General features: G+C 37.2%; 2 pseudogenes; both read right to left on the minus strand.

The window, feature by feature from the left end:
* Positions 1-320: 320 nt before the first annotated feature.
* LOC131177256 (uncharacterized) lies at positions 321-5747 on the minus strand (annotated as a pseudogene).
* Positions 5748-6525: 778 nt separating this feature from the next.
* On the minus strand, positions 6526-9680 carry LOC131169153 (zinc finger CCCH domain-containing protein 48-like; annotated as a pseudogene).
* Between the last annotated feature and the right edge of the window lie 1449 nt (positions 9681-11129).

Genomic DNA, 11129 nt, shown 5'->3' on the forward strand with positions numbered 1-11129 from the left:
CTAATTTTCTTCGTCTTCAGCTACAAATGCCTCCAATTTTCATTGTTTTTTACGGGTCTAAAGTCCTATTCAACTACTTTTCTAGTTAATTTCTCATGGGATTTACTACTACTAAACAAATGAAATGTGAAGTTCGAAGCCTGTAAATAGAAACCCAGAAATATACACTAGAAAGAAGCACCATTTCAAAGAGTTTTCCTTCGGCTGCTCATGATTCACTTAAATAAAGACCCCAGATCCAAATCATACAATCCATCCACACAAAAAGCCCACTTCAAAGAAAAAGAAAACAACGACCATAGCAAATAAGAAAACGACAATGATAAGAAACTTAGATGCATTCTCAGTCAGCATCATGCAGATACATAATCTTGGTGTTCGATTGGCAGTCAGAAAAAGACCTAACAGTCAAATATCTAAAGCTAATACTACCCGGATAATAACATATTTGTAATACTTAACTGCAAAAGCTCAATATGCATCAGCAGTACAAACTCGCCATCAAGCTATAACTAAATTCTCAGAGCGGTGCAACATATATCAGAGTTGAGTCATATTGAGGGTAAGTGCGCTAGGGAGACAAGGTTTTTCCCATACCCAACTGGTGCACTTCCTGGAGCAGCTCCATATGCACCTGACTGAGGAACCGACTGATCATAACTTGGTTGAGTTGCTGTTGGCTGAGCATAAGCCTGCTGGCCACTTGGTGGTGCACTATAGGTTGCCCCAGGGCCACTGCCATAAGCAGGATCTTGAGACCCTTGATACCCATAACCTGCATTGTTTGAAGCTGGCTGTTCTGGATAACATTGTTGCGAAGATGGGTATAATCCATAACCACTGGTTGGACCTTGCACATAGCCAGTTGACTGTTGTCCACCAGGCTGAGATAACATGGAACTGGCTGGCTACCTTGCTGTGGATAGCCGGGGCCAGAAGTAGGCATTGCCTGATTGTTCCCCTCAGCACCTGATGCAGATCCATTTGAAGGATACGATTGCCCACTTGATGCATAAGGATACTGCTGTTGAGGTGGCACATTTGGACCATATGATTGACTGGATTGAATGGGACCTTGATATGGCATATCACCAGGTTGACTAGGCCTAGGAGGGCCATATGATTGGGGAGGTGGTCCCTGCAATGGCATGCCACATGATGGTTGCTTTCCATACTGCTGCTGCGCCCTATAGCCTGGTTGATTGCTGGCTTGTGGATATACTGGTTGGGAACTTCCATGTCCATAAGGATGCTGCATTGGAGCATGATTGTCATACTTTGGTTCGTCATATCCATGCCCATAGCCCTGCTGAGAAGGTACTGCCTGGGAATAAGGAGCTTGATGCCCATAATCTGGACCATGTGGCTGCCCATAATTATAATTTGCCTGTGATGGGGAATGGGACATGGCAGGGGTAGGGGACGGGCTAGGAGCATGCCCAGAAACAGGAGTAGAAATTGGGCCAGACGCTGGGTGATCAGATACATGGCCTCCCTGGACACCGTAGTCATAAACTCCACCATGCGGAACTGGCCCCTGCATGGTGGGAGGTCTTTGCTCCCAACCAGAACCAAAGTTACCTCGGGGCCCATTTGTTGGGGAGGATAACCACCATAACTTGGAGGTGGATACTGTGAACTTTGAGAAGGATAAGGTCCTCGGAGATGATAATCGTAAGGATTTGGCTGTGATGAATGAGGGCCTCGTGGACCCCAATTTGATGGACCAGTAGGTCCACGGGGTCGATAGGAATGCTGTTGGTTGAAACTGCCAGAGTAAGGTGATGACCTCACAGTCTACACAAGGCATATTACAAAAATAAAGTTAGTAAGAAGCAATTATCCAATAAAAGGAATTAAAAAAATTAAAATAAACAGTACGAGTAAGGCACAGTAGCTGCTTAAATTCGCAAAACATGTCTCCTTTTCCAAAGCAAACACCTGGGTAAAACCCTGACAATAATAACACGCAAGGCATGCATGCAACGCATACAAAAGGAACCATAAGAATTGAAAACAGAAAACATAAATTAAAATAAAAAAAAAGGATAAACATTGCTTCAATTATAATATTAACCATCAATATCCTAACAGTTAGCAACTAAACAATGGAAAACAATCTTATAAAATTAAAACTCATGCTAATAACTAACAAAATGAACTGCAGAAACAATCATGTTGAACTGCAAAACTGTTGCAAACATTATAATCTCAAGTTCAATTCTGCACTGCCACAATGACCAACACATAATTGCATAAAAGGTATACTCAAAACTGAAAATCCATAGAGAAGAAACATTTAGAATTTCAGGAGGAGCCTTTGAAGTTGAAAATTTATCAGAGTTAATAGGACACCAATGCTTCAAGAGTCAAGATCTTCATAATAACCAAATGACCGTCCTAAATCATTCGTTCATGCTAACTCATCAACACATCACGTTACTCTATTTAGGAAAACTAGCACGTTACAAGGGCAACAAAACATATTCTTGTACTGATCTTAACTTGGTAATTGAGCCTTTATTGCAACTTTGCAGCAGCCCAATACATGTCATAGAACATGTACCACATTCTTCATATGTTCAGCACAGCAATAGATATGAATTAATATATGTATCAATCTGAAAATGACTTCATACACTATGACTTCACCGTGAATTATACTTCTTCCAACAAATGTCTCATTCATAGAAGGGGCACTAAAGAGCACTAAGGTTAATACAATACAGTCTCACTGAATGATTTTTAACTTTCAAGTCTCAAAGCAATCTTACCAACTATTAACATCCAGCAATTGTGAGATTTAATGCCTGATATCTCTCTTCAGTGGATGAAAGTGAATGGTGGTTGTCTATTCCTACACCGAGAAAGCAATGCTGGCCCCATGGGAAAGGCAAAAGAAAGCCAAATCTGCATTTTTAAGGTCAACCAATTCGAAATCGGCATTTTCATCATAAATAAATCGTGGCAACCGACATCTTGGATTGCATATATGATCTTCCTAAGAGCATTCAAGTGACCTTGGAATGAATCATTCATCAATACCACAACTTCCCATGTATCAACTAATTAGCTCTCATTCCCACAGAAAACTATGACACAACCTTCCTTCAAATAAACAAAAAGGTGCTACACATGCAAACAAAACAAATCATGATCTACAACTGCATGTAGCTTGGCAAAGCCAGAGATATAGACCATCATCTCATTGATCCAGTCAAACAAGATTTGATCTACAACTACATATTTGCATTTCCCCTTCAATTTGCTCTTAAAGATGATGCCAATCATATTAAATATTTAAAAAAAGAGTTGCTTTCTGCATTCACCGCATAAATTATATACCTAACATCATTGTTAAGCAAGCACCACTAAGCTGATCACTTTTATGCCAAATCAACCCTTTTTAACAAAAGTATATTCAATGAGATGCCACTAATCAAAGTAAAACCATGAATAACAAGGTGCTGAAAGCAAAGCACACATTCATAACATGTTGCCAACTTGAAACACTAATGGCGCATGAGTACAGCTCATGAGATCCTACACATGCATTGACCAAGGAATTAAAGAAAATCATATATGGAACATCAAAATTCACCACTCAATCACTAGCAAATATCCAATATCGCATTTTGGATTCTTCAATTCTTAATTTCACATGACTAGAGTGTCTCACAATGGATTAAAACTGATAGCGATAACCATTCAACAAAATTTATCAACATAAAAATTAATTGAAGAATACAATTAGAAACTACTCAAATATTAACCAATATAGCTATCAAATAGATGCAATTACAACTGAAAGGAACTAGGCCTGAATTGTGCGGAAACTAAGAAACGTAAATAACAAACCTGATTCATAACATCCTTTATCATTTCTCTAGCCATCTCAATTTGCTTTCTATCACCAGTCACTCTCACTGTCCTTTCTTTGGAACCATCCCCTTCTGGAAGATGTTGAGGTATCAACTAAATGAAAATAGGCTTGTTAGTTATTTCCTAAGATGAACACTTTCTAAACAATGTTAACGACTACAATCAAGGCCTAGTCTATACAAAAACAAATTTCAATGCAAGGCCAACGACATCAACTACCTGAATGCGCGCCCGATTTGGCTTGAGAGCTTTAATGGCGTCCCCACCTCTGCCTATGATCAGACCAACCTGGTACAAGGACTGATTACGTAAGTATGTTTAAAAAATATCAAATAAGTATTTACTGTAATAACCATGCATCGTCAGCTATAAATGTAACCAACAACCTTCTCATTTGGAACTTGCATCTCAAGTTGTTCTCACACTACACCGGTCTGTGCACTAGGTAGGCCCCTAGCTACAAGGGAGGGGGAACCACAAGCATCAGCCTGCAATAATCATGCTTATGTTAGGGAATGATAGAAAATCAGTATCATAATCTCCAAATCAACTCATAGCATGTTAAAGAAAAGAAAAAGAAAACTGGGAAAAAACACAAGGAAGTTGTACTTAGGAAATAAAATTAATTCAGCTACCTCTGCTATGACAGCATTAATGAGCTTCTCAGCCTTCTTTATATTACTTAAAGTCCCTATTATTTCTACTGGCCTTGTTGTGGATTGAGGATTAGCATCAGCATCCCTTGTGATTTGAATTTTTGCCCCAGAATTATACTGCAGTCTGCAGGTAACGAATAGTATCTCCACCCTTTCCAATAAGAACCCCAACCTGCAAAACAGTATTTACGCAACATATTTGTCAAAGGCTTTCTTTAAAAACAAGTTCCGTAAAGAATCCAATCATCAAAATAGCAAATAGAAACAGCAAAATGGCTGCACTGGGATCACAATAATGTGATTGCCACAATATATTCTGTATACGTTATACAATTGGTTATATATTTTGTTAGCGGCAATATCAATCATTTCTGTTATGCATTGTGGTACAATTACGGCTACCATTTCCTACTCTAAAAATAGTTCAAAGTCAATTGATCCCAGTAAGACTTTACAGCATCACCTTCAAAATCCCTTCCAATAATTCATTTTCCTGAAGACTTTAGTTACCATTTTGGGGCTATTTTAGCGCACCTTATCATTGGGAACCTCCATTTTGCGTGAGGCAGTTTGAGTGTCAGTTACGGGATCCTCGTCCTCCTCAGAATGTTTCTCCGATTCCTCTTTCTTCTCAGCATCATCTGTATTCAAATCCTCAACAGAAGCCTGTTGGGTATTAACAGCGTCATGACCATCTGCAGCGGGTTCTTCTTTACCTGTTGTTTCAGGAACCCCTCAGAAGGAGGAAGAGCAGCGGACTCTGCTTTCTCATTCTCAACCCCTGGCTCTTCATCGCTCTCCTTCAAAACCGTTTTCGCTAGCTAATTACCAACAAAAACTTATTATTAGACCAATTTTCAAGCACTAAAATACAAACCCTTAATTTTCTCTTTGGTGTCTGCTTGTATATTCAGACATCAAATATTCCTTCTTGGATTAGTTCAGATGATATTGTACTTCATCTACAAGAACAAAAAAAAAGACATCGTGCCTGAAACCAACTCAAAAGAACCAGCAAGAAGTGAGCCTCAAATGAAAAAAAATGGGAATTCTAATAATGCCATTTTGAAGCAACCAATGGATGGTGAAAGAAAAACCAATAATACAGTAGAATCAAGTGAACTAAATGTGTGACAGCTTGTTACCTGAGGATGACTTTCTATACATACACTCATTCCAAGCTAATTTATTTTTCTGAGTTAGCGTCATAAAACGCTGCCATTTTCTTATTTTTTATTCTTCTTGGTCACAATTTATTCATGATGCCCAACAATGCTCCCTTGCTGAAAAATTCCAGTTGACCAACGCTGCCACATTTGAATTTGGGATTTCCTCAATTTCAATTTTCTTTTTTTTTTTAAGTGTCGTTTTCCCAACTAAATTGAGAAGGGCAAAATGATATTTATGTATAAGAAAAGAGCAATAACAAAGATAAGAGTAATGTGATAACATTTTGATGGAATGGAATCAATCAAATTACCAAAATATCTTAATGCAGCAAAGGATATACTGCACAATTTAACATACGATCCTTTTGAATCATAATGAAGAGTAGGTATTGGGAGTATTCAACAAAGGAAAAAATGAAAACAATATTGACTTCATTGAAAATGAGAGGATGAATAATAGAATTAAGAATATGGGGCCTTAAGATGAATTCTTACATTTGATAACAATAAAGAATATGGGTCATAGGATGACTTCTTAAGGACAATAACATCAATTCCTTATTACACAATATTGCTCAAATGACAAAAATCCAAAAGCCAAGTGAAATGCAAATGTGAATTGAAAAACAAACAAAAAGAATTTAAAACAAACAAAAAATAGTTATTACATAATTTGGACCGCACCCGAAGGCTGCCTACGTACCTCCATCACAAAATGAAGGATCAGGTCCACGTAGTTCTACAATTTCTACAAAAAAAAAATCAACAGAACTCAAACAGGATGACCAAATTTTGCAAGACAGGTAGTTACAAAGATATCATGCTATTTCCATAGCTCTTCCATGTGATTCTGTCAACTTCCAAACGTCCAGCGTTCCAATTCCATCACCAGTGAAAAAGAGACCTCCAGGACCCGTCTGAATTGTTCTCACTTCGCTTTTCGAAAAAATCCTGCCCCTCTCAATGAATCTAAACAATGAAATAGGATTATATTTTTAGGGCAGTGCCAAAAAAAAAAAATCAATTCACATACGCTGATTGCTATAGGTCTTTTAGTGTGCACTTACGTTGGCGATTAAATGCAGTTAAACATGATATTGTCACTTTGCAAGAGCAAAGCAAAATTGGTTTTATACGCATCAGGCATCCCACAAAGAGCAATAGCGCCCTGTTACAAAGAAACATTAATTTTACAATGGAAATTATTTCATTCCACCATTACTTTGACAATTTCAATCAAATAATAAAATAAAATAACTGTGAAATAGAGTATAAGAAATCAAATAACAAAGATCGATAAACAAATAACAATTGCATTTTTAATAGACGCTTCCACTTCATATATTAAAGCCCAAGACAATTAACAAACAAAATCTTCGTAGCTCAAAGAGAATAGGATTGATTTTACTCAAATTTTTAAAACTGAGTACAATTTTTAAAAAAATAAAAGATAGCATATGAAAATTACATCCACCAAGAGAGCTTAAATAAAAATTAGGAACTACATTCCATAGGACCAAATAAACTTGGTCAATCATACCACAATAACTAATGTTCAAACAAATCTAACCCTAAGATCTAAGAAAAAATAAAAGTCTACTTAAAATGCACAAGAATATAAACTTGGAAGTTGGAGATAAATAACTTACATGTTCCTCATTATGTGTGTAAATCACGTCCAAGTTACCCTCTTCAGTAAAAGCCCATGCTTTTATTGTCTTGTCTAATGAACAAGACAGTAGATATTGATCCCAACAAATAAGAGACGTTCTGACATCATTATGACCACTCAATGTATGAACACTGTAAAGTGTCGAGGTCCCACGCCTAAAAGAAAAATGACAAAAACAAAATTTGGAGGGTGAGAGTAGAATCAAACAACCAAATATATCCTTCCCATGCACATGAAGGAACAAAAGGAAAGCTGATAAAAAAAAAATTGAACTCTTATGTATTTAGAAATCGGATATGGAAGAAAACATGAAGAATTAATCCAAAAAGAAATAAAATTTCTTCCAAATATCACTCAGATGCACTATTGATACAAAAATTTAATTTAAAATAAGCCAAATATATAAGGGTGTAGTGCCTCAAAATAACTTCAGTGAATTAATAGGGCGAAAACAATATACCCTTATCGGATACGTTACAAATGATATGCATGTTGGCTTCAAAAATTCACATAATTACAATGTATTGCCTTAATCCAATTGACTGAGAGTATTGAGTCTCATGTTTTACAAAGTGTAGGGCTATATCAGAGCTATCTTCTACACAAAATCACACACAAAGGAAAAAATAGTAAGGTTACAAGCATTACCCTTATAGTATTGTCCACAGAACCAGAGTATAGCCTATTTCTTCCAATGGTCAAGCATATAACAGCACTGGTGTGACCTTTCATAGATGAGGCCAGTTCAAAAGGATTTGGGTTCTTAGCACTCCCTTTCCAAGCCAAAATGGCACCATCCTGTAAACACAAAAAAGAAAACAATTTGAATTCTTCTTTATTTTTTCTCCATATCATATTCATGGTGATGATAAAAAAAAAAAAAAAAAGAAATCATGCAGAAGAAAGATTCACAGCATAACAATTGAACATGATGCCATCAATGAGAAGCGACTTCCAAAAATCATAGGAATGGGCACACAAATGCTTGTGCTACATCAGTACCTCACCCTTACATTTAAGAACAATAAACAGTAATAATGTGGCAAAAACCTAATGCATCATCTCAAAATTTCCACAAAATCGGGCATCAATAATTAGAAGCTTATTGTATCCACCGGTAAACATGTCAACAACTTAAAAAATTATAGATGCAATTACACTTGCCCCCGCAAAAAGCATATCAACAACATCAGCTACAGCTATAGCATTAACTTGCCCAACTGGCCCATCGAGATTAAATTCAGCAGCTGTCTCAATGTTCCATGCCTAAAAGATCACACACAAAATGGCCATAAGCTTATAATAAGCAGAAACTAACCAAGCTAGATGAAGCACTACAAGTCAGATGTAAGCTAACCTTAACAATATTTGGCAAGCCTACAAATATACAGGGCCTTCACTGATTAAAGCCCCAATTTTGACACTAAGATTTATCACTCTTGTTGATAGCAAACATGTACTGTTCCATCACTACTACTCGAGAAAAGCTTGTCAGATCTTGATGGAAGAGCAATCCCAGAGACAGCCTATCATACAAAAAGTCACCAATGAAAATCAAACATTTATCCATAAGTTTACACAATAACTCCTCCTGCGCATAAAATTGTTTGCATGCAAAAGAAAACACAGATTATATAAAACATGAACGGATTACTAGAAAGTCAAATAAAAATTAAACAATATGATAACATGTATGTGCCCCTTGAGCTTTGCCAATGGCGAAAACCAATCCCCATACAACCATGAATGCAAGAACTGACACCCATCTCCTTTATCACATTTGTCTGACATCCAGTTCTCACATGCCTTTTGAGCACTCAACAGTTTTTCTTGAAGCATTGCCTTCAACAACCAGAACTGATGAATTAGAGGATGGTTTTATCTTCTCCAAATTCATTGCCTTAGTGCCAGAACTGGAGCTCTCACGAGTGCATTTATATTCAGACCCACCACCTCCACCTCCACTATTTGAAGCCAAAGAATTCCCAGGATTGGGGCGTTTCCTAGGTGGATCCTTAATAACATGATTGGTACTATTCTGAGCAGTTTTAACTTCAGATCCATCACTCAATGCCAATGAATTTTTGAGGCCATGGCTAGGGCTCCTAATCGATTGTTCCTTCCGTAAAGGATTGGGTTGCTCAGATGTTCTTTGATAAACATTAGGAGGTGGCGATTCTCTGTGCATGAACCTACAGGGTTTATATTGCACTTTCCCATCATCCAGTAACGACAAATAGCATTGTTGCGCGCAGGTTCTCCTACAAGTCGTGAATGAATGGTCGCAATCTTCGCATTCATGCTAGAAAGACAAAACACAATAGTAGGATGAACAGACGATACCATATAACTGATATATCAAACGATATCCACATTCTCTGCCCAATCTGTTTTCTTTAACAACACGGAAATGATGAATGCAAAAACCTTAACCGGAGCCAGATAAAGCATATCAAGACAACATATCAGTCGAATCCATTATATGAAAATCCATCAGTTGCCGCAATCAAAGAACAAAACCATAACTAGATAAAAGCAAGAATCTTGATTTCCATTAGCCTATCCTCCAGCAAAGGCAACCGAAAATAAAAGGAAATCTAAAAAGAAAACCCTAAAAATCCACCAAGGACAAACAAATAAAATGGATTTGTGCATCATCGCGACTGATTTCTTGGAGATCATATCTTGCGTGCAGTTAAGAATCAAACCTGTATGCAAAGAAAGAAGGGAGATGAAGTTTTCGAAGTCTTGTGTTGATGTATTGGCGATCACGACAGGGTAGAAAGCAAGAATTGAAAAACAGAGGATCTTGAGCTTGGAGCAATCAGACTGATAATAAAAGACTCTGCGTTGGTAAGTATTTAAAATTAATTAACCTATTAATGTAATTACTTATATGCCCTTGTCTTCATTCGTCCAGATAGCCCATATTAAACCAGTCTGCCTGCCTAAGCCCAGCCCACCATCTGCATCTGCTATATGTTTTTTTCTTATCTTTCTCATGCATCCAGCGCCTCATGCCCTATTCCATCTAGCTCCTAGTCTCGAAGTCGACTGGTCTTGCCTGCTCCTCCTCTATTGTGTCTGATCGACGTTGTTTCCTGCTCTTCTCTTCTTCTCGTCGATTCAAGGTGAGGCTAAGGCTTTTTTCCCCTCATCGTAGATTTTTAAATCTTGCCTCTTCATTCTCGTCTGAATCGTCTTCTCCAGCTCTCCTACCTGAGGAGATTAAATTTCTTTGTTTTTTTTTTCAGCTTTTATAGCTCCCAAAACTGCTGCTAGTGCTAGTGTGCTTCGCCGCCATTGCCTCTTGTGTTAAGCTGATAGAGTTTTTGGAGCTACCAATATCGTGAAGTTCCTAGAGTTTTATGTGGCTAAAGCTGATCGCGACTTCAATTTTGAGAACACTTCAATTTGAAAATTGTTCGTGCAGGACTCCTAATGAAATGTATCAGCAATCTAGAACAAAAAAATGAAGTTGATATTTATCTTGGGAGTATTATGAACGTATTTTTATTGTCATCACAACATATTGTAATCCAATGATTTGACACTGTTTCTAATTAATATAGCCAATAGCAATCTGAACCTATTCTAGCAAGGGGTGAGCATTCTGTTTAAACCGAATCAGACTGAATTAAATCATGAAAATTAAATAAAAAATTTTAAAAATTGAATCAAACCGAAATGGATAAAAAATCGAATCGAATCGAATCATTATATTTCGGTTTGATTTGATTCAAACTGATT

Source organism: Hevea brasiliensis, unplaced genomic scaffold (assembly GCF_030052815.1).
Source record: "Hevea brasiliensis isolate MT/VB/25A 57/8 unplaced genomic scaffold, ASM3005281v1 Scaf381, whole genome shotgun sequence".
NCBI classification, from domain to species: domain Eukaryota; kingdom Viridiplantae; phylum Streptophyta; class Magnoliopsida; order Malpighiales; family Euphorbiaceae; genus Hevea; species Hevea brasiliensis.